A 22,774-nucleotide genomic window follows, 5' to 3' on the forward strand; every position below is an offset into this window, starting at 1 on the left:
TATATATATATATATATATATATATATATATATATATATATATATATATATACACATTCAAACACGAAATCCCGCCAAACGGCGAATAAATACTCATATATACAGAAACAGATATATATATATATATATATATATATATATATATATATATATATATATATATATATATATATATATATATATATGCACACACACATATATATTCTCGAGTCTTCCCATATTTCTCTTTCCTTTTGCACTCGCTTCTTCTCCTCCTGTTTAATTTGCAATATCTCTCGCCTAGGGCAGATAAAGGAACTGCCCCGGTATCCCACCGCCCACTCATTCACCCCCGGATCCCAAATTCCTTCCCTTGCCTCTTCCTTTCTCCACTCCCCTTAAACCTCCACTGAAATTTTAAATTCCATTCCGCAGCATTCCATTCGCTCCCCATGAAAACCTATTTCCCTCGTCCCCCTCCTCCCCCCCTTATAGCTACTCACTCCACGGCGCCACCCCTATCAACCCCCTCCCTACTTATTTCTTTCCGGAGCAATTGCCACTCCTCTACATTTCATTGTGCTGTTTGAATAAAAGTCGCGGCCATCCATCATCCTTCCTCTCCCTTGCCGCTCTCACTTTCAAACGACAAACTCTTTCCGCGAATAGGTTTCCTCGCGCGCTCTTACACCCCCTTCCCATTATGCTCTTTGGTTTCACCTTAGTTGGGATCCTGATTCTTCTGTTTTGCGAGCGCAAATTTACTTCCCCAAGGGAGAAATATTACGCAGGATTAAGTTTAAATAGGGAATATTCAATTGGATCCTCTTTTATCGGCATATTTTATGCAAACATGTACTGTAATTCTAACACAGAAGTCTGAAAAAGCGCTCTTCAGGTACTGCCATTGTCGTTGAGCATCTTCTGTTATTTTTCGGAGTGCTTCGTATTTCAGAGTGACGTAAGGCTTTTTGGTATTTCTCTCGTCCACCTTTAGGAAGACCCAGCACACACTACACCTCAGAAGCATTCATAATGTTATTGTTATTTGTAATCCAAAGCTCTTATCCCAGAGAAATCCAGAGAAAGACGAGGCGGTCGGATTATTCCGGCAAGCAGTGCGCACGCCCGATTATCGGCGGGTGTCACGTCAGAATACGACATTGAAGGGAATGGCAAAGGGTCGAAATTGATTTTATGAAAATAAATGTTTGCTTCAAAATTATCTGAACTTCTTATGCAAATGTTTTCGCTACAGTCTCTGTTAATTGGGCTCACACGAATGAAAATTACTTCATGTGCATCGAAGTTACTCGGTAATTTTCAATAAAATAATTTGTACAGAATATTACATTGTATCTCACGTCTACTCATTTTTACGATTTTCCAATGGTTTTGCAACGATTGGAATGGTTCATATGATCAGCATTAGGCCATATTATAGACAAATGTCATATTTCAATAAAATACATCGATCCATCATAAAATTCAAATCTTTTTTAAAAATCTAATCCCAATGTTTTACAACAAATGTATTGAAATCATCTTCTGTTTAAACACAATTTATGATATTTTATGAATAACTTTAAATTACTAACTTTCTAAATTATATCTTTCTTCGAGGGCTTGGATATATATTGTGATGTTAATGTAGAAAATCTAAAATGCCCCTCGTAAAGTTAAACAATAATGACATCAACGGCCCCTTCACAAGGGAAACAAATTCAAAATATAAGTTGTGTGGGTAGAACATCCCCACACGGGCAGACTTTGAGAACGCATGCCAAGAAATAACAACGCTATTGCAAAAAATATAACGAGCAGTTGCATGTTCCGTGGCTACCAGCAGTCGAAGAGTCAGGAAGTGCGGAATCCTAACGGAGACCTTCCGACCTTTATAGTGCCGAATTAGATGACGTGCCGCAGAGAGGAGCTATATTTGTAAAAAGTTGTTATGATAAACTTATTAGCGCATCCAAAATATTAGAGCAGCTAGGCTGGGATTAACTACCCGAGCGAAGGTTAAATTACACGTTGAAGCTCTTGTATAAATTGGAAGGACGTCTCTTTAGCAGTGATGTTGAAAAAATATTATTACCCCCATCGTACTACGGTAGGAGAGATCATGTCAATAAAATTAGAGAGATTAAATGTAGAACATATAGATTTAAGATGTAATTTTTTCCGCGAACGATAAGGGATCAGAATAACATTGTTCGACCGCGGTAGGGTCATGTTCGGTTAAAATTATTCTGGTGTGTATTCACCCCCTGCCACACACCCTTGCAGGGTATATATAAATTAAAAAATAAAAATAGTGTGCCTCGAATGGATAGAAGTTACACGGGGGAACGGGAGAAACCGCACCTTCGAGATGGAATGAGACAAGCACTAGGCCAATGAGAGAGGTAGAAGAATTAGGAGCGAAAGCAGGAAAATATTTCCTTTGCCAGAAGTTGAACGAATGACATTCTACTTCTACCAGTCTACCAATTAAGCAAAAGAGCGGGTATTTGCAATAAAGTGCCCTAATAATTTGGAAAAGAGATGGCACTCAGGAACTACTTTACTCACTGCCACATAAATGGACGAACACACAAGAGGGAAAGATGAAAGGGTCATACACGGTCCAGGAGTAGATAAAGTGCGTTTCAAGGCACACAAAGACATGGATCCCAGTGAAGGACTTTATACTGCTTTTGATACGATCACTTTTGCATTCCCCAACAGTCTTAAATTTGACTTTCACTTTATTTGTGATATTTCTCGTCCCCCTCTCGCCCAACACAGCGTTCGTAGAGTACTTTATCTACGGGGATGGCGGGATTTTCGTGCTTGCAAATGAAGTTATGAAAGAGCCGGACGATAGTACATTAAGTTTAAATACTTGTGAAAGGCACTTAAAAATTGTATTTTTGAACCACATTTTTTACGGAAGTAAGAAGACAGAATAAGATGACGGGTAGGTGGGGAGGCAGTTGTAGGAGAGCTGGGGGGGGGAGGGAGAGGGAGGGGTTTCCCGGGTCGATTGGCATCCCATACCTTGTATTAAGAAATACCGTACTCATTATTATTAATCGGAAGATTATGCAAAGGACTTGGATTTCAAATATCTGATCTAACGCAAAGAGTCGCGAGAAAAGTTTGGGCACGTCTTTGAAGAGGAAGGATCTCGTCGTTGAATATGAATGCGGGCGCGCCTTTCTTACCCCAACTCGACAGGGTCCGAAGGAGCGGCATCCTCTCCTCTTTGACACTCTTCCTTTAAAATGTGAAAGCAAATATTGCCGCCCCCCCCACCTCTCCGCTGAATCCGCACCCTACTCGGTCCCAGCGGATAAGGAACCTCAAGAGATGTGCCTCCCTTTTCACCTTTCCCTCATCCTTCATCTTCCCACAACTCCTGACGACGTTCGTGCCACTACAGACACAGGAACTCAGTTATACCAATTGACTTTCTTGATATCATGTGAATGGAAAAAATTGTTCCATTATACCAATTGGAATTCTTCTTATCAAATGCATGGAAAAAACTTCACTTGCACTTCACGTGCAAGTTCTCCCTGCATCCACAGAAATCATGATTCATCGTAGCCGATTGCCCTGTCCCTTCAATTTTCAAATAGTAGTAAAAATAGTTTTCATTGACTCCAAAATTAATCCAAAAAAACCTTTACGTAACTGTATCTTGAAAACTTACCTATTCTTCCCATTTTATCTGAATTCTAAGAAGTATTTCTACGGCAAAAACCGTTTCACCTAACAATTTATATTTAAAAGGGCAATACATTGAAAGAAAAAGAAAGAAAATTGTCTAATTCTTTAGATAAATTTTATTAATTTTTATACTTTATTTATTCTCTTGATCAGTTTGTGCTTAGGAAGGGGAGAGATACGCGTGATGCCAATGCAGTAACGAGATGCCTAATCGAGAAGAATATAGAGTACAACCAGGAGGTATTTGCCTGTTTCGTTGATTTAGGATACGCGTTTGATAGAGTGAATTGGGAAAAACTAATTAGTATACTGCAGAAAAAAGGAATGGATTGGAGGGAAAGGAGGCTAATCCGCAACCTTTACATGTCTCAGACTGCTCAGGAGCGTGTGGGGAACGGGGAGTCCGGATGGGAAGTGCTAGGAAGAGGTGTAAGGCAGGGTTTCCCTTTATTACCGTTGCTGTTCAACCTATATGTGGCGGAAATGATCAAAGAGGCATGGGAAGAACTGGAGGTAGGAATTAAAGTAGGAGGGGAATACGTAAAATCAGTTAGGTTCGCTGATGACCAAGCTTTAGTTTGTTAGTCAGCCAAGGGGTTGCAAGCATTGCTGAGTGAATTGGAAATTCAGTGAGACAGGTATGGGATGAAAATCAATAGTAATAAAACAAAGATTTTGTGATTTTCCAGAAAGAAAAAGGCTAAGCTGAACATTAAAATAGGAGGGCAAAAACTATAGCAGGTAAAAAAGCTTACGTATCTCAAGAGTGCTTTGTACCAACCAGGTCAAAGTAATAGGGACGTATGGAGAAGAATTGCGCTAGGAAAAGAGGCTTTTACAATCAGGAGGTAGTTGATGACAGGGACGTTGAGTAAGGATATTAAGAAAAGACCCGTAAAAACTTTGATATAAAGCGTACGGCGCGGAAACTTGGTCATTGAAGCAGGAGGATAAACGTAGACTGGAGGCTTTTGAAATGTGGGTTTGGAGAAGAGTAGATAAGGTGAAATGGATCGAGAAGAAGACAAATGAGGAAGTACCTGGTATGGTGGGCGAGGACAGGGGTTTTATGGGAGAAATCCTATGGAGGCAGGAAACATGGTTGAAGGACGTATTGATCGGCAGTGGGATGTTGAAGACTGTAATAGAGGGGAGAATGTAAAGCAAACGAGGTAAGGGCAGGAATAAGATTGGGTTGTTGGACGGCATGAAGGCAGGAAGAAAGTACTCAGAGCTGAAGAGGGACCTGATGTAGAGCCGGTTGCTGAATTGTGTTTTGTTTGGATTCACAAAATATTTATTTCGTAGTTGTGTCCATCCAAAAACCTACCTTAACCGGTAATTACCTAATAATAATAATTCATCATCTCTAAATTTTATAGAAATGTTAACTAAACATTTTTCACGAGCATATTTTTAAGGCAAATAGCATATCACCGTACCAGATTGCATTAGGATCCCAATATGGCGGGAGGGCTGACCCATAGAAATTCAGGGATTGCAGAAAATATTGCCAATGTCGTTTGGTCCATAAAGAAGGGAAACTCAGAGTGCACGGGTCAGATTAAAGTTAGCCCGTCAATCGTCCATTTTTCAGCAGCATGACAGCGGAGTCGTCCGATCACATTTCCGTGGCAATTTACGTGATTTTTCCGCCTACCTACCACCAGAATGGAAATAAGAAACAAATTATGGTCAGCAGAGGAGCACGAAAGTTAAAATACTGGTGAAAAATTATCCTTTCTAAGGGTTGCAGGGCCGGATTTCGTGTCCAGCAGCAAAGGAAAACGGACATCCGGAGTGACACGAAATGGCAAGATTGAAATATTATGAGTAGAAACGAAGCCAGCGAAACGAAAAGGAACGTACATGGGAGAGAGTAAGAAAGTCGAATCAATGATTAGGGAAAACCCCTAGAAAATTCTGAAGTAGAAAAAGAATAGCTGAAATTTGGATGAGAGAGAGGTTATTATCGGAGCGGTGGCCTAACACTAAGTTTCAGAGAAATCAAAAAGTAAATGCGGCATGGAGTGGATATGGGGAGAAGTGTCTGTAATATTTAAATGGCTCAGATTTCAAGCATATATCTATTGTTTGTCATTTATATGTATGACCTAAATGGATAAATTACAATTGTATCTGATAGGGTCATCAATGTCAAATGGATCGAATTTGGGAGCCAGACGCCAGATTGAACACGTGGCGACTGTTCCTCAGTAGGGCGGCAATTAAAGGCGCCAGTGGGGCGCCCATTTGAGCAATGATGTCACATTCGATTCCATCAAAAATTGGATCGCACATGCTAACCGACACCCCCCGCCACACACCCACGTGGCTTCTTGCGAAGAATTATGTAGATATAGGTGAAAGTCATCAAATTCAAAATAGTCAAACTCACGAACGCTCCGGCCCCAACCAGGCATGTGTGTGGGTGAGGGGAGGAGAGGTGAGGGACGATTAGAAAATTGACAAGGTTGTGGGAGGGGATATACAGGGGGCCTGTATATGGGGCTATTGGATGGATTCAGCGGGATGAGTTCACCCCGGGAGGTTTCAATGACTGGAGCACCCAAATATGCGCCATCTCGCGGGTTCTCTCCTCTATGCTACTTACGGGTTTTGGAAGTGTTTCAATCACATAAACAGAGAAGCAGTCATCGAAAGATTGGTCGTGGGAGGCAGTGTGAGTAGGGATTGGATAACTAAGGAAGGTGGGAGATTTGGTGGAATATCGGTGGTTATTCATGCGGAGGGAAAGGGTGGTGGTGAATTCACCCATGTAGAAGGTAGGGCAGAAGTTACAGAAGGGGCGGTCTATGATGTTTTTTGAGGTGTAGGTGGCGTCGGGTTTAGGAATTGGTAGTAAGGGAGGTGGCGGGTCTTAAAAGATGGCAGTATTTTCAGCGTGTGTGGTTGCATGGTGCAGACAGGGACTGGGACGCCCGCAGGTGGTCTTGGCCACTTGAAGATGTCTCGGGAGTTCGGCGGGCATTTAAGCAAAACGGAGGGAAAATTTGGGAATAAAAGTGATGTGAACTGACTGTTATTAATAATTAAGAAGGGTTCACGGATTATATGTTCAATTTTGTGGGTTCCAGGGAAGAAAATGGCGCTAAGATTGGGTCATTTTTGGCGTTTGGAATGGGGAGAGGAGTGTATTGCGTGGACTGTTTGAGAATTTAATTGTTTAGTAGTTTTTCAGGGTATCCACGTTTCCTGAGACAAGTGCATCGTGTAGCTGATCAATATATTTCTGTTGGGAGGGGGTGTTGTTGAAGTGAAAGATATCGAGGAAGAAGGGAGAGAGGAAATGAAGGAGGATAAAGTTTCGCCTCCGCGGGACCAAGGGAGGAAAATAGAGAGGGCCCAGAAAAGTGGTTTAAGGTTTTATTGGTGGAGATTGGCATGCTTGAGTGTTCCCATCAAAACATTGGCTAATGCATGAGCCATAGGCGTGCCTATTGCAGTGCCTTTTGTTTGTAAGTAGATTTTGTTGCTAAATTTGAATGCATTTTTGCTGAGGACAAGTTGGATCAGTTCGATTTGTAAATCCTTGGACGGGGTGTGTGGTGTGGGTCGCATGGAGAGGTAATATTTCAGGGATGATTCTAGGCCTTCTTTGAGGGGAACGGAGGTGTAGAGGGATGTGACGACTATTGTGGCCATTAGAATGCTCGTGTTGTGAGGAATTGGCATTGAGTGTAAACGTTCCAGAAAGTGGAAAGAATCTTTGATGCAAGAATGGAGTGAAGGGACTTTGGGTTGAAGGTAGTGGTCTATTAATGCGGAGATTCGTTCAGTGGGTGGTTTGATGCCGGAGAAAACAGGGCGTCCGGGATGATTGGTTTTGTGAATTTTAGGTAGCAAATAGAAATGGGGGGTCTTGGGATTAGGTGGAGGAATAATGGATATATCTTTCGGTGAGAGAGCTTCTTTGGAACCAAAATTGGATAGAAAAGAGATCATTTCTTTCTCGTATGAAGGGTTTGAATCTTGGTGCAGGGGATATAGCAAGAGAGGTCGTTTAATTGGCGTAATGTTGCGGTGTCGTAATCTTTTTTGTTTAGCACGACGACGGATGACCCTTAGTCTGCCGTCGTGATCATTGCATTTTTGTTTAACGCTAAACGCCTAAGAGCTTATGTCTCGGAGGGGGAAAGGTTTTCTGGTGCCTTTAAGATATCTTAAAATTTTTTATCGGAAATCTTTGATAGAAGGAGGTCAATAAAGATTTCTATTGGATGGTTGGATTGGAGTGATTTGGGTTCATTTTCTGAGGCTGGACTGAATCGGGTAAGTGCTGGGATAAAGGTGGAAGGGGTCGAAGTTTAAATCTAGGATTTCCGATGAACATTCTAGCTTAGATTTCGATGTCCTTTACTACGTTAGCTAATCAAGTGGCACAAAATGAGGCTTTATACACGCACGTGATGAAATCAAAATGGTTCAATTCCTCTTGGATTCAGGCTAGCTTGCATGAGACCGTCTAAAAAGGCGATGGGGGGGTCAGAGTAATTCCAGATGGTTTTTTTACGTCTACTTCCACAATCCAAAATAAAATCACTCTCCTAAGATGAAGCTCAGAGTATTCGAAGTCGTAATCTGGAATCGATTACGATATTGGCCCCTGGACAAAGGCTCTCAACCCACCAGGCTACCGCTCTCTCCAGGAGGAAAAAGCTGAAAGGATTTCTGACAATATCCAGTCCCAACACAATCTGACCGTCCACGAGAAACAGCCAACGAATGGAGAGCTATGCTTATAAAAAAAAGACGCGGTAGGAAGTGATTGTTTTATATTGTATCAGTTTTACGTAATTTATCAAGAGGGATTAAGACAAAAACAGAATAGTTTTTCTTAATCGGGTCTAAAACTTGATGGCTTCGGTGACGTTAATCGAAATCGACATTTGCCCACAGTAAAATCTTTTCTTATCTTTGAAGGACAAAAAACAAAAATAATTATTTTTTAAATTATTCCGAAGTATATATGCACATAAATGCGTACTTGATAACTCTTGGTTCAATGGAGTTCTCTCCATTACGTATTCTTCGGTTACGTCAAAGCTGCTAACAATCAAATTACTCCCGAGGGAATCTCCTTTGAACGAATTTCCACTTTACCATTCAACCTCTTTGGGCAAGCCGGAGAAATTAGATCCCGAGAAAGGGAAGGCGTCCTTGGGAACGGAGCGGCCGGAGAATGAAATTCTTATTCGCCGAAGGGCGTTCATCTAAAAGTAATTAGGACGGGGAGGAGGAAAGAAAGGGGAAGGAAGGGGTGCCCGGAAGAAACACGTGCCTCCTTTGACTCAAGGAGACATGGGAGGGGGGCATGGGGTGGAAAAGTTTCCGAGAGAGAGGGGTAAGCCAAAGAGTTCAAAAACGCATAAATTTGATTTTTCGACGCTAAGGAATCAAATAGAGTAGAACTGTTTTGCGGCTGGGAAGGGAGACCACAAATTTCAATTATAACTTTTCCCACCTGCTCCGAGAAACATTATAATATCATTTCCCTTCCACTCCTCGGATACGAACGCCATATAAAAGGACCGGACAAAAAAATACAACCACTCTCCTGGTTTCAGGAAGGATAAGCCCATTGCGCGTAGACGGAAGGGGTTTTCTTTGGTTCACTCACAGGGTCTTATGGAGAGCTGAACCTCTCTGCCCATTGAGTTTCCAATCCCTTCCCTTTGGTCTTTCGCAGCGAAAAGCATGGGGCAACACGTTTTAATAACATTTGCCTAGTCGTTATTTTTAAGAGGTATGCAATGCTCAACCTGATAAAACGTGTCTTCCCATTAATAAAAATAAAAACATCCGTCAACTGCGTTTGCTAATTGGGTTAAATTGTCACTATTAAATGAGACGACATCTTACCGTGCCTCCACATTAAAAAGAACTGGAATATTCATAAGGAAGCAACTAGTGACTGGAATCCTTGGCGCCCCATCCTCTTGGTTGGCCGAGGGAGCCATGGTAATATAATCGCATTCAAGTGCTCAAAACAGCAGGGGGACGGCTTTAAGCGTCGACGCCGAGAGCACCGTTTTCTCTGCGAGGGAGGAATGGTTTCGCCAATGCTGAACAATGCCCGGCGCTAAATATCATTTACGCCCGATTATTGCACCGCGCTGCAATAATCAAATTCGGACCCAAATCCTGAACCCGAAATTACTTTAACTACAGAAAGCTATGAAGTGTTGATGATACCGGCACTATCATTCCTCCCGCTTCGACGACATAACCCCTATTCCCATCACTCTCGGAATTCCTAATCTAATGATTAGATATTTAAGTACCCTGCAAGCCACCGCTAGGGTGTGTGGCCGGGATTGAGCACACACCAGGCTAATTTTGACCCGAACATGACCCTGCTGCCGTCGTACAATGTTATTTTGATCCCTTATCGCCCGTGGAAAAAATGACATCATAACTCTATCTGCTCTGCACTAAATCTCTCTGGTTTTACTGACCCTGTCCTGACTACCGTAATACGATGGGGTTATTATATATTTTCAACATCACCGCTAAAGAGACGCTTTTCCAGCTTATGCAAGAGCCTCAATCTGTAATTTAACCTTTGGCTCGTGAGTCATTTCCAGCCTAGCTCCTCTAAGATTTTGGATAGGCTCTTAAGTTGATTATAATAACTTTTTACATATCCAGCTCCTCTACGCTGTTCCATTCCATTTGTATGCCATGTCGGTGTTCCCGATGCAGCAGGCGTTCAGGAGGGAATTTCTCTTTTTCCAAAAAATTCATCAATACGCATTATTTAGTCCTCTATTGTACGAACACTAAAAATTATTTTGTTTTAAATGAAATGCTCTTTTTACGTTTACGGTATTCTTTTCAACTTCAGTTTTCCATACTGTCTACCCTGCCTCTCAGATATATCCAAGAAGCCTTGACTCTGCTCCACGGTCGCCATGGTCAAGGGTTCATCCCTTCCAAAATATTCTCGTGCCAACTGTAAGTTTGTACTTTTTCCCCTCTTAGAATTCTCTCCGTATTCTCCCACTACTATATTTCAATTTCACAATCTATGCATTTTTAAATTGCGAAAAATTTCGCAATTCTTTTGCATGTTTATTTAAGCCTTTCTATCTTCCATCCTGCGAACGAATCCTCATTTTCTCACGTTGTTTCTTAAAACATATAAATGTGTACGCTAGTTGATAACATATGTATTTGGATGCTTGTAAATTAAAAAGGTTTGTGCATATATATATATATATATATATATATATATATATATATATATATATATAGTACAATACACAGTAACACACAATATAGAAACACAAAAAAAGAAGAACACTCACACGTTATTTCTTGATATTTCGACGGAAACAATCCGTCTTCCTCTGAAGATATAGAAGTATATATATATATATATATATATATATATATATATATATATAAATAAAATACATATATACATATATATACATATACATATTTATATATATATATACACATACATATCCGCCAATTAGATAAACATTTCTGTGGGTTTTTAAATTCGCATGATTTTGTTAGCTTTGAATGAGGTTACATTGCTTTATGGGTGGTGACCGAACACCCCCCGCCACACGCCCTTGCGGCGGCTTGCGGGGTATTATGTAGATGTAGATAATCTTCGGGAAAATTGGATAATACATATACAAGGCCTGAATAAAAAGTATCGGTAAGAATATTTTCCTGACGTGATTGCTTGAAGTGCTGACTCAGACCGTCGGTTAGGTGAGCGCATGATGAAATAGCGTTTTAGCATTAACATGATGACAGTGCACACCATTATCACTGAACTTTTGGCGATGAGAAAGATCTGCGCGAAACTAGTCCCAAAGGTCTTGATGGACGATCAAGAGGAGAGTTGAGCGACTGCTTGCGAAGAACTTGTGCAGTGGCATTGAGACGACTCCCGAAAACCTTATGGTCCCGACTTGTCACCAGCAGACTATTTCCTATTGCCAAAATTTGAATCCTATTTCAAAGGACACCGCCATGGGACCCTAAGTCAAACTACGTCAAAAAAGTAAAGCTAAGTCAAACCGTAAAAGAAGCTTTCACCCGTACCCTTAAGGGACATTCCGAAATCGGCCTATCAGGAAGCCTCTGAGCCATAGGAAAGCTGCACTGGCAAAAGTGAGTTGAGGCTCAAGAGATGTATTTTGAAAAATTGTCAGGGACTGTAGCAATATCTGAAATAAATCTACTTTTTCGAAATTAGTTCCGAAACTTTTCGTACAAACCAAGCATAATAATATGATGCTGGAAAAGAGAGAAGGGGAAGGATGAGGGAAAACAGCAATGGCTAAAGTGGGAGAGGGGACCTGAAAAGGGGAAGCTGGATTGGGGAGGTCAGGAAAAGGGGAGAGGAAGGAACGAGAAACTAAGGATGGTTCTAGTGGCGTGGTGATTTGGTGGAGGACCCGGAGAAAACACTAATGACCTGGTGGAAGGTTGGTTGGTAATGGACTGGGTGCCAAATGGATTGTGGGCTAGAAGGGTTGGTCATAGAGAAATGCAATAATGGAGAGCAAGAAGGAAATAGAAATCCGTTGGTCAATACATCTACTCCAAAAGTAGCGTTCTGAGGGTTTTTTAACTGCTCCAATGCATGCAAGCGGCGCCCTTTCCTTTCTGCAGGCCAGCGGACTTCCGTGGCCGCAATCGGCCATGTGCTGGGCGAAGACGGGTGAGGAAATGTTATTCCGGAAGCATTTCCGGCGCTGTTTAACTCTCGTTGAGATTCTCCTTCCCAATTGGCCTAGATTCACTGTGTTGCAGTCACCGAGGCATGCATAGTTTATACAGCACTCTTTTGTAGGGGATTAACTTTATCTTTTTCATGTTAAATAATACTATATATATATATATATATATATATATATATATATATATATATATATATATATGTATATTATTAATTAATCTACCGGTTAAAATTACTATGACCAGTTTTGGAAGGACATAGCCAACAAATAAATATTCTGAGACTCCTAAAAAAACAAACTGCTCTACATCAGATCCCTCTTCATCTCTAAGTGCTTTCTTCCTCCCTTCATCCCATCCAACATCCCTATCCTGTTCCTTCCCTCTCCTCATTTCCGCAACATTCTCCCCTCTAATACAGTCTTCAACATCCCACTGCTAGTCATAGACCCCTTCATCAACTTTTCCTGCCTCAATAGGATTTCTCCCAACAAACCCCTCTCTTCGTCCACCATACCAAGTACTTCCTCGTTTGTTTTCTTCTCTTTCCATTTCACCTCCATTCTTCTCCACACCCACATTTCAAAAGCCTCCAGTCTACGTCTATCCTCCTGCTTCAATGACCACGTTTCCAAGCCGCACATAGCTACGCTTCATATCAAAGTTTTTATGAGTCTTTTCTTAATATCCTTACTCAACGTCCCTGTCATCAACTCCCTCCTCCTTGTGAAAGCCTCTTTGCCTAGCGCAATTCTTCTCTTTACGTCCTTACTACTTTGACCATGTTGGTCCAAGACACTACCGAGATACGTACACTGTTCTAACTGCTCTAGTTTTTGCCCTTCCATTTAAATATTCACCTTCACCATTTTCTTTTTAGCAAATCGCAAAACCTTTGCTTTATGAATATTGATTTTCAACCCATATCTGCTGCACTGAATTTCCAACTCACTCAGCAATGCTTGCAACCCCTTGGCTGCCTGTCAAACTAAAACTTGGTATCAGCCAACATTAATGATTTTACGAATTTCCCGCCCACTTTCATTCCTACCTACAGTTCTTCCCATGCCTCTTTAATCATTTCCTCTGCATACAGGTTGAACAGCAACGGTGATAATGGGCAACCCTGCCTTACACCTCTTCCCAACACTGCCCATCCGGACTCCCCGTTCCCCACTCGTACCTGAGCAATCTGAGACATGTACAGGTTGCGGATATATAGGTATATATAGGTATATATATTAATATATATATATATATATATAATCTGCGGACTACCACCCTACGGTGGTGGAACAGCTTGTGCGTTCCGATGACCAAAAGAGCTGCGTTGGCGAGAGCCATTATAATTGGTCCTAATAGGGTCACCAATGCCAGATATAAGACATACGAAAGGTAGTCCAAGCAGCGTATGTTCCTCAGGGAGGGGGCTGAAATGGCGTCTGACCCCAGTGGGGCGGCCAGTAAGTGATGGTGTCACGTTAAAAACCCAATCGGCCGTGTGTCGTGCCCGGTATCGGGGGAGACAAGGCTTCCGCGGTCGTCATGCCACTACACCCTTGCAAGGGATAACCGGCAGCAGCAGGACAGAAGACGCAGAAGATGAAGACCAATTTCGTTAGAATAGGAACGTGGAGTGTTAGGACAATGATAAGGACAGGGAAATTGGAGAATGTTAAGCGAGAGATGGAAAGGGGAAATTTAGAGATTTTAGGTCTATGCGAGGTGAGATGGAAGGATAGTGGGGATTACTGGAGTGATCAGTATAGAATAATATACATCGGCGGGGATGAGAGCCAAAGAGGGGTTGCCATAGTATTAAATGAAGGGTCAGGGTGAAGCGCAGTCAACATAGAACAGGTACCTGATAGAATTGTACTAGTAGAGACAACAGCAGAACCGACGAACTTGGTTGTTATTCAGGTATACATGCCACCGAGCAACCGTACGGAGGAAGAGGTCGATAGGCTACACGATCAATTAGAGGACATAATTGCGTGTGTTCCTGCAGGGAAACATTTGATAGTGATGGGGGACATGAATGCGACGGTAGGCGAAGGAAGAGATGGTGACGAGGTCGGGGACTACGGTTTAGGCACGAGGAATGACCGCGGGGAGAAAGCAGTTGAGTTCTTCAGGAGACAGGGGTTAGTCATCACCAGCACTTGGTTTAGACAACACAAAAGACGCAGGTACACATGGAAAATGCCAGGTGACTCAGAAACGTATCAGCTAGATTATATCCTGGTTAGACACAGGTTTAGGAATAATGTGATAAATTCGCACAGCTTCCCGGGAGCGGATGCGGACTCTGACCACAATTTAGTTGTTATGAAATGTAGCGTCCGTTTCAAAAAGATGAAGCAGCGGCGTCGGGTTAGAAAATGGAATGTAGAAGCATTAAATGGATTGAAAAGGAAGGAGTGCCAACAGGCTGTAGACGAAATCATGGATGATGGTATAGGGCTAAGTACTATCGTAGAGAAATGGGAATGCATCAAGAAAGGGTTGTCTAAAGCCGCAAAAGACACTTTTGGAACAGTTAACGCGAAATGGACTAGGAAACAAAGGATCACGGATGAGATGGTTACAAAGATGGACGAGAGGAGAAAATGGAATAATGTAAACACAGAGTTGGCAAAATGAAGTACAAAAAATTAAACAATAAATTGAGGCGGGCAACAAATAAAGCAAAAGAAGCATGGTGGTAGACGCAGTGCGAGGATATGGAAAGTCTGCAGAGGAAGGGTGAAATCGGTGCGCTGTACAGCCAAGTTATATCGTTATCGGGAAGTAAGAAAAGAAGATCTATGCTTACAGTTAGAGATAAGGTGGGTAAGGTAATAATCGACGCGGGAAAGATCCAAGAGAGATGGAAGTAGTATATAGAAGAACTGTTTAGTGAAGAGCTTAGACCAAAAAAGTTAGACATTGAAAAATAATATGACGTAGAAAAAGACAGCTTAGGTCCAGGTATCCTCGACGATGAGATAGAAAGGGCATTAAGGGAGATGAAACTAAATAAGGCCGTGGGGGTGGATAACGTTCCAGCGGAACTACTGGAATGCTAGGGAAATGTGGGGGGAAGATGCTATATGGGCTGATCCGTAGCATTTATGAGGAGGGAATCTGGCCGGAAGACTTTGTGAGATCAGTTTTAGTTCCTATTCCGAAAAAGGTAAAGGCTACATCATGTGAGGACTACAGGACGAAAAGTTTGATATCCCACGCAGCTAAAGTTGTTCACAGGATAATAAACAAAAGAATAGAGAGTGGGGCAAATGATTACTTAGGGGATGATCAGTTTGGGTTTAGAAAGGGGAGAGGTACGCGTGATGCAATTGCAGAAATGAGATTATTAATCGAGGGGAATATAGGATACAATCAGGACGTATTTACCTGTTTTGTAGATAGTGAAAAAGCGTTTTATAGAGTAAATTGGGAAAAACTATATAGCATATTGAAGAGCGTAGGAATAGATTGGAGGGACAGGAGGCTAATCCGCCACCTGCAGATGTCTCAGACTGCTCAGGTGCGAGTGGGGAATGGGGAGTCGGAATGGGCAGTGTTAGGAAGAGGTGTAGGACAGGGTTGCTCGTAATCACCGTTGTTGTTCAACGTATATGCGGAGAAAATGTAGATGTAGTTGTTGATGTAGTTGTTGATGTAGTAGATGAGGAAATGATTAAGGAGGCATTGGAAGAACTGGAGTTAGGAATGTAAGTGGGGGGTATTCGTGTAATCAGTTATGTTGGCTGATACCAAGTTTTAGTTTGACAGGCTTATTGATCGGCAGCGGGATGTTGAAGACTGTAATTGAGGGGAGAATGTTAGGCAAACAAGGAAAGGGAAGGAACAGGATATGGATGTTGGACGGGATGAAGGGAGGAAGAAAGTACTCAGGGCTGAAGAGGGACCTGATGTAGAGTAGGATGTTGTGTTTTGCTAGGAGCCACAAATTATTTAATTAGTAATTACGTCCATCGAAAAACCTACCTTAACCGGTAGATTACCTAATAATAATATATACATATTCACAATGGAAAGCTCTTGGGCGACACGCATATATATATTAACACAGATGCAGAATTTTAAACCAAAGAAACGTAAAGAAATGACATTCACATATGTTGTTTTGTCGTTTCGACGGCACGGCCGTCGTCTTCAGAATTGCGTTCTCGGGGAAGAGCCAAAGAGGTTCTTTTTTTCTGTAAAATCCGTCGATTAGCCGATGGCTATAGACATTAATCCGGGAAATATTTTTACGGTGTGCCATTGATTTAGTATGTTTTCTTGAGACGCGGAGGCACGCCGTACTATATGTAACATAGAGTACGTCTTAGTATTTTACTGATATTGATCCCATGGTATTCTATTTGCATCTATTGATATCCCTTGAAACTCTTGATATCCCATTAGTACGGTCGAACTCTCCTTTCTCGGTTTTCATTCCTTCATCTTGATACTTTTAGTAAGCGTTTCTTGATATTGGTTCATTGTTAGTCCCACATCATCTCACTCCTTCACATGAATTGAAAGCAATGGTGTCTTAGCAGAAGTTAGGGACAAGGAGTCGTGCTTTCTGAGTCGTCGTGCTGAGTCGTGTTTTCTCATCACGTCATTGAAACCGGTTGGAACTAACACGCATCAGAGGAAATAATATACTTGATCTAGAAGCCACAAATTTATCTGAAGACGGCCAAAATACAACAACACATGAAAGCCTTTGGGACCACAGAATAGTGCTAGTTAAAATGAAATTGATTAATGAGAAAAATCAGAAATCCAAAAGAAAGTAAACCTGGGTCGATTACGACTGATTAAGGCGTTAAATGCTAGAGCCATATGGTTCATTTAGGGAAGGTAGTAGCAGAAGAGACAGTGAGAACTTCTTGGAGTGTTTTTTTTGACGTCACACATGGGGCTGCAATATAGAAACACATGTCTGGTAAATTGAAAAGTGAGAGGAGAGAACTTAGATGACACAACCTACAAGTACCGTAAGTATTAAAACGCCAAAGGGCATGGTATGAAAAAATAAGCAGATCACGTAAGAACGAGTCTAACAAAAACAAAATGAAAAACATATAACTATAAAACAGCTAAAGCGTTAGCATGGAAAACAGGTTACTAGGTAATAACAGATTTTAAAAATAAAAGATTAGGTGAATATTTGGATGATAACCCAAAAGTGTTTTGGCCAAATATACGGGAGATTTACTAAAATAAGTCAACAGTGCCATCATAAATAGCAACGAAAAAAAACGTACCACCAGTTTAGAAATAGCTAGTACATTTAGCCACTATTATTATTGAGATTTAAATAAAAGTTCACAGGAAAGATTCGAGTCACTACCCGATTGCTTCCGTGACCCTGTCTGAAATTGACATATCTTCTCTTGGAATCGAACGCTAACTCTCAAAGACTTCAATCCACATTTTATAGACAAATCGCAAGGCCCTGATCAAATCCTTACACGCCTTTACAAAACGATGGCCTGAGAAATAGCTTCTTTCTCGGAGATAATATTTAATAAATCCGTCGATGGGTTGGCATCAAGTTTTTTACCCTAAATCCCCAGTACGAGATCTATATCCGAACTATTTGAATATCGCATCTCCAGCTGGTCATTTTAAACCCGTTTGGAGGTGTTTTGTTCGCGAAAAGTTTCAAATAATCACCTTCGACCCCATTCAAGACTCATTACGGCTTTTTTTGTGAAGGGGTGTTCGGGGAGTGTGGTGAAAAATGGGATCCGTGGAAACGTGCAGCGTTATTCCTATGAAATTCTACGTGAAACTCTGCAAATCCTTCACGGATACTTATGAGTTGATTACCAAGGCTTAGAATAAGGTTGCCATGAAACGTAGCGCGTCTTGTGAGTTATTTACTCGGTACAAAAAGGGGCGGCAATCGGCGGAAGACAACGATCGTTCCGGAATACAATCAACGTCGACTGATGACCTCCACATCGAGAAAGTGAATGATCTCGTTTGTGAAAATCGACGTTTGACGGTTAGGGAACTTATTTAAGTGTGTGTCACCCCGATTGGCTCGTGCTCTGAAATCCTGACTGAACAGTTGAGGATGAATCGCATCGCCGCCGAATTCGTGCCTCACCTGATGACATCAGACCAGAAGCGACGTCGAGGTCGTCTGTCCAAAACTGTTTCATCAAGCTGAAGAGGATAGAAATTGTATTCTGGTCCAGGAGCATCCGATGGTGATGAGTCATAAGTTTATGGATATGACATCGTAACAGAAGTGTAATATTTACAATAGATTGATGACAATCCTCCCGCCACACATAAATAAGCTCGACAAGTTCGCTCGAATGCCAAGGTGATGTTGACTGTTTGTTTCAATACTAAGGGGGTTGTGCGTCACGAATAGCTACCTGAAGGCCAGACAGGCAACATTAAGCTATACCTGAAGGTTATGAAACGCCTAAGAGAGAGAATCAGGCAGAAACGGCCATAACTTTGGAGGAGAAGCGGGTGGTTTTTTCGCCACGACGGCTCATTGGTATCTAAGAACTCGTGAAAGTGTTGAGCCAAAGATAAGACCGCTAGGTTTCTCCACCACTCTACTCAACAGACCTGGCCCTATGTGACTTATTACTGTTCCCCAAACTAAAAACTCCGCTCAAAGGGAAAAGATTTGCCACTGTTCTGGAGATAGAAAAAATTCGAAACAGGGGGATATGAGCATTTTGGAAGAAGCGTTCCAGGACTATTTCAAAAAGTGAAAACACCATTGAGATACCTGAATATTTTATGGAGGAAACTATCCTCAAAGGGACTTTGACCAATAATTTTTAGTGAAGTATTTTTTGTAATACATAAGTTCGTGAACTAATTGAACAGACCTCGTTCGCCGTAAGCCACCGCAAGGGCGTAGTAGTGGAACATTTTAAATCAATGGCACAACATTTAGCTCCAGCAAAATTAATACGCCTGGTAAGATCTAACACAATAGATTGCGTCTCAAAATTGTGAATCGATAGAGAGAGTGATTTTTAGGATCTATTGCCATTGGAAAAGGGCAAGTAGATTCCCTATATCCATATAGTAGATTCTTGAGACATTCAGAGTTCAAACTACATTAACTATTTACAGCAATTCAGTGCAGATATATATATTCATATAGATATTATTAATATATATTTGTTCATTCAATAACCGCGATGGGAGAGATGTCTCTTACCCTTGATGAGATTGCGAAAAAGGGGGACATGTCAGTAAATAAAGATGAAACAATATTCATAACTACCAACAGAGGAATTCAAAAAGGATGAGCCTATATTAGGGAGGATAATTTTGTAACTTTTTAATAGTTTAAATATCACGAAGATATTATGACGGTATAAACTAGGAAGTTCCTCCAGGGTCTGCATTGGGTAATAGGTGTCACAACGCTCAACCAAAGCATAGAAAGTTGCAAAATATCAATAAAATTAAATATTCATCCGGACAAACCGTGGGTCGCAGCTCCCCTGGGGTAGAGCGTTGGACTACTGGCCAGAGGGCCCGGGTACGATTCCCGGGCAAGCGACTCTGGGCACCTGCAGCTTCTACCAAGCTATGTGATCTTTCGGGTGACAGGCCTTCCCGGGAAACCATAACCAGCACAGGGAAAGGAACTGGCCCCCCTAAATACCCTAATAACGTGTGAATTTCACACACCGTCGGACTTAGCACTGGGTTAACTATACCTTCACCTACCAAACTGACCTTCGGGTTGATTAATGTGTTTATGGTTTTTATGGACAAAGGCCTTCCATGTAAAAATCGCCCTTTTTTTGGGTATAATTATGAAAAAATTGCCCATGAAAAGATAACAGAACAAGGGTTATAGAGAATGAAAAGAAAACACGTTAAGGAATACTACCTTGATCAAAAATTTCCCGGAATTTATTCAGAAAATTAAAAATACAAGTTTATTCATCTAAATCTATATTGTCCCCTTCAAAGTAATCCCCATCGACTGCAACACACTTATGCCAGCGCTTGATCCAATCCTCGAAACATTTTTTATATTCGGTTTTCGGTATGTCCATCAGTGCTTCCTGCGATTTTTCCATTACTTCCTCTCGGCTGCTAAAGCGCGTTCCCCGTAATGGTTTTTTAACTCGATTGAACAGAAAGAAGTCACAGGGAGCCAAATCAGGTGAATTCGGTGGCTGTTGGATGGTATTTGTTGCATTTTTCGTCAAAAAATTACGAATAATGATAGCACTGTGCGACGGTGCGTTATCATGGTGCAAAATCCACGAGTTTTCTGCCCACATTTCTGGTCTCTTTCGGCGAATTGCTTCAGGCAAACGTCTCATAACGCCCAAATAATACTCTTTGTTTACTGTCTGGCCTTCTGGCAAAAATTCATGATGCACTACACCGTTGTAATCCATGAAAACCGTCAGCATTGCCTTCTTTTTTGACTGAAAACGACGTGGTTTTTTTGGTCTCGGCTCATTTGGTGAACGCCATTCACTTGCCTGATGTCTGGATTGCGTGTCGTACTCATAAACCCACGTCTCGTCTCCAGTAATGATCCTTTTGATGAATGTGGGATCGGATTCAGCCTCGCAAATCATGTCTTTTGCGACGTCAACACGGTCTCTTTTTTGCATGAAATTGAGGTCTTTTGGCTCTGCTACACGACGGAAACCCAAATCATTAACCACAATGTCTTGGGCGGATCCATAGGCAATGTTCAAGTCCTCCGCTATTTCTCTGATGGTTAATTTGCGGTTATTGACCAACATTTCTTTTACTTTATCAATTTTTTCACCGACTTTCGATGTCGATGGTCTGCCACTGCGTTCATCATCTTCGATTGACTCACGACCACTTCTGAACCGCTCGTGCCACTGGTAAACGACCGTTTTTTTTAGAGAATCGTTGCCGAAACACTTTTCCAACATTTCCAACGTCCGTGCGCCACTAAATCCGTTTTTTACGCAAAATTTAATACAAGTTCGTTGTTGCAAATTTAAATCCATTTCTGAAATTGTAAAAAATCGCCAACACACACAGAGATAGATGTACTCTTGGCTACGTAACTTTTGCAAATGTCAAGTTATGACACTAAGATTTAAAGGGAATATCAACAACAGATGTACCAATTTAACAAAAAAAACAGAACTCAAATCGGAACGATGGGAGCGCCACACGGTGGTTATTCCGGGAACTTTTTGATCAAGGTAGTATATATAGTCCTGCGTGAGAAGAATATCAAGGGTGGATACGACATAAGTATGCATTAATGTAAAGAGCGTGATGCATTAAAATGAAAAAATAATTTCTAAGGCTATGTCAAGTTTTGAGAATGCCAGATGGTAACGTTAACGAGAGTGAAAAAAACCTCAGCTGGGAAGAAGAATAGGCAAAAAAAGGCCAAAGGTCTAAACATGGCTTGATTGAGTGAGCGACGAAACCGTACTTCTGGATATCCGGAATGGGTTTGGTGAACGGGATGCGGAGGAATCGATGTAGACCAACACCCAGAAACGGATAGCTGGATCATTGATGAATATGCCTTGCTTCTCGGTTACCATTTACTCGACAGTGGATGTATTTTTTTTTATTCTTTCACAGTCTCTAGATATCAAAACTCGCATGTAATTGACAACACCGATAATTCCACTATAAATGAACAGCCAAAAGATTAAACAATAAATTATGGTTTAAAAATCGCCAACACATGAGTAGATAGTAGTGCGCAAAACTGTGAAAGTTAAGAATGTACTCTGACTGCTCCGGCAGCAAAACCAGTAAATAGATATTGCATTATAAATTTTAATGTATAATTCATTATAAGGTGTAATTAAACAAATGTGTTTTCAATTGCACTTTATCTCGACCAAAAATATATCTATCTGAATATATGGCATCATTTAATTTCCTTCTTCTAGTGGCGAGAAAATATATTACTTACGGATCAAAGTAAGTTTATAAGAGTTTAAAATCCACTCTCGTGGATTTATTAGGTACCTATGAAATCGATGGCGCTCCTATAAGGCCTGTGAGTTGGCCATTCATTTAAAAAAAGAGAATCGAAAGAATGGTAAGAGAGGAAGGCATCGATTCGAAATCACGGTTTGGTTGGGTTTATGACAATACTTATTTCATTAATTGAGTATCTAATAAGCCTCTTATTGTCAGAGAGGAGGTAAACCCTCTCCCCCACTTCCATCCCCTCCCCCTCGCTCCTCCCTCCCTCCTATTGGTCAAGAATTCTCCTCAACTTCGTCATCAGAACTATAAAATAATAAAATGGCACTTTGGGCGAACACTCTACGAATTACGAATCGAAAGCCTTTCACCGAACAAACGAAAGTTTTATCTT

General features: G+C 41.3%; 1 protein-coding gene across 1 annotated transcript in view; it reads right to left on the bottom strand.

Moving 5' to 3' along the window:
* The window catches only part of LOC139688617 (acetylcholine receptor subunit alpha-like), a 500,693-nt gene that overhangs the window by 176,361 nt on the left and 301,558 nt on the right, over positions 1-22,774 (bottom strand). The gene's annotated exons all lie outside the window — the stretch shown is intronic.

Source organism: Hetaerina americana, unplaced genomic scaffold, assembly GCF_022747635.1.
Source record: "Hetaerina americana unplaced genomic scaffold, ioHetAmer1.1.p SCAF_21, whole genome shotgun sequence".
Lineage (NCBI taxonomy): Eukaryota > Metazoa > Arthropoda > Insecta > Odonata > Calopterygidae > Hetaerina > Hetaerina americana.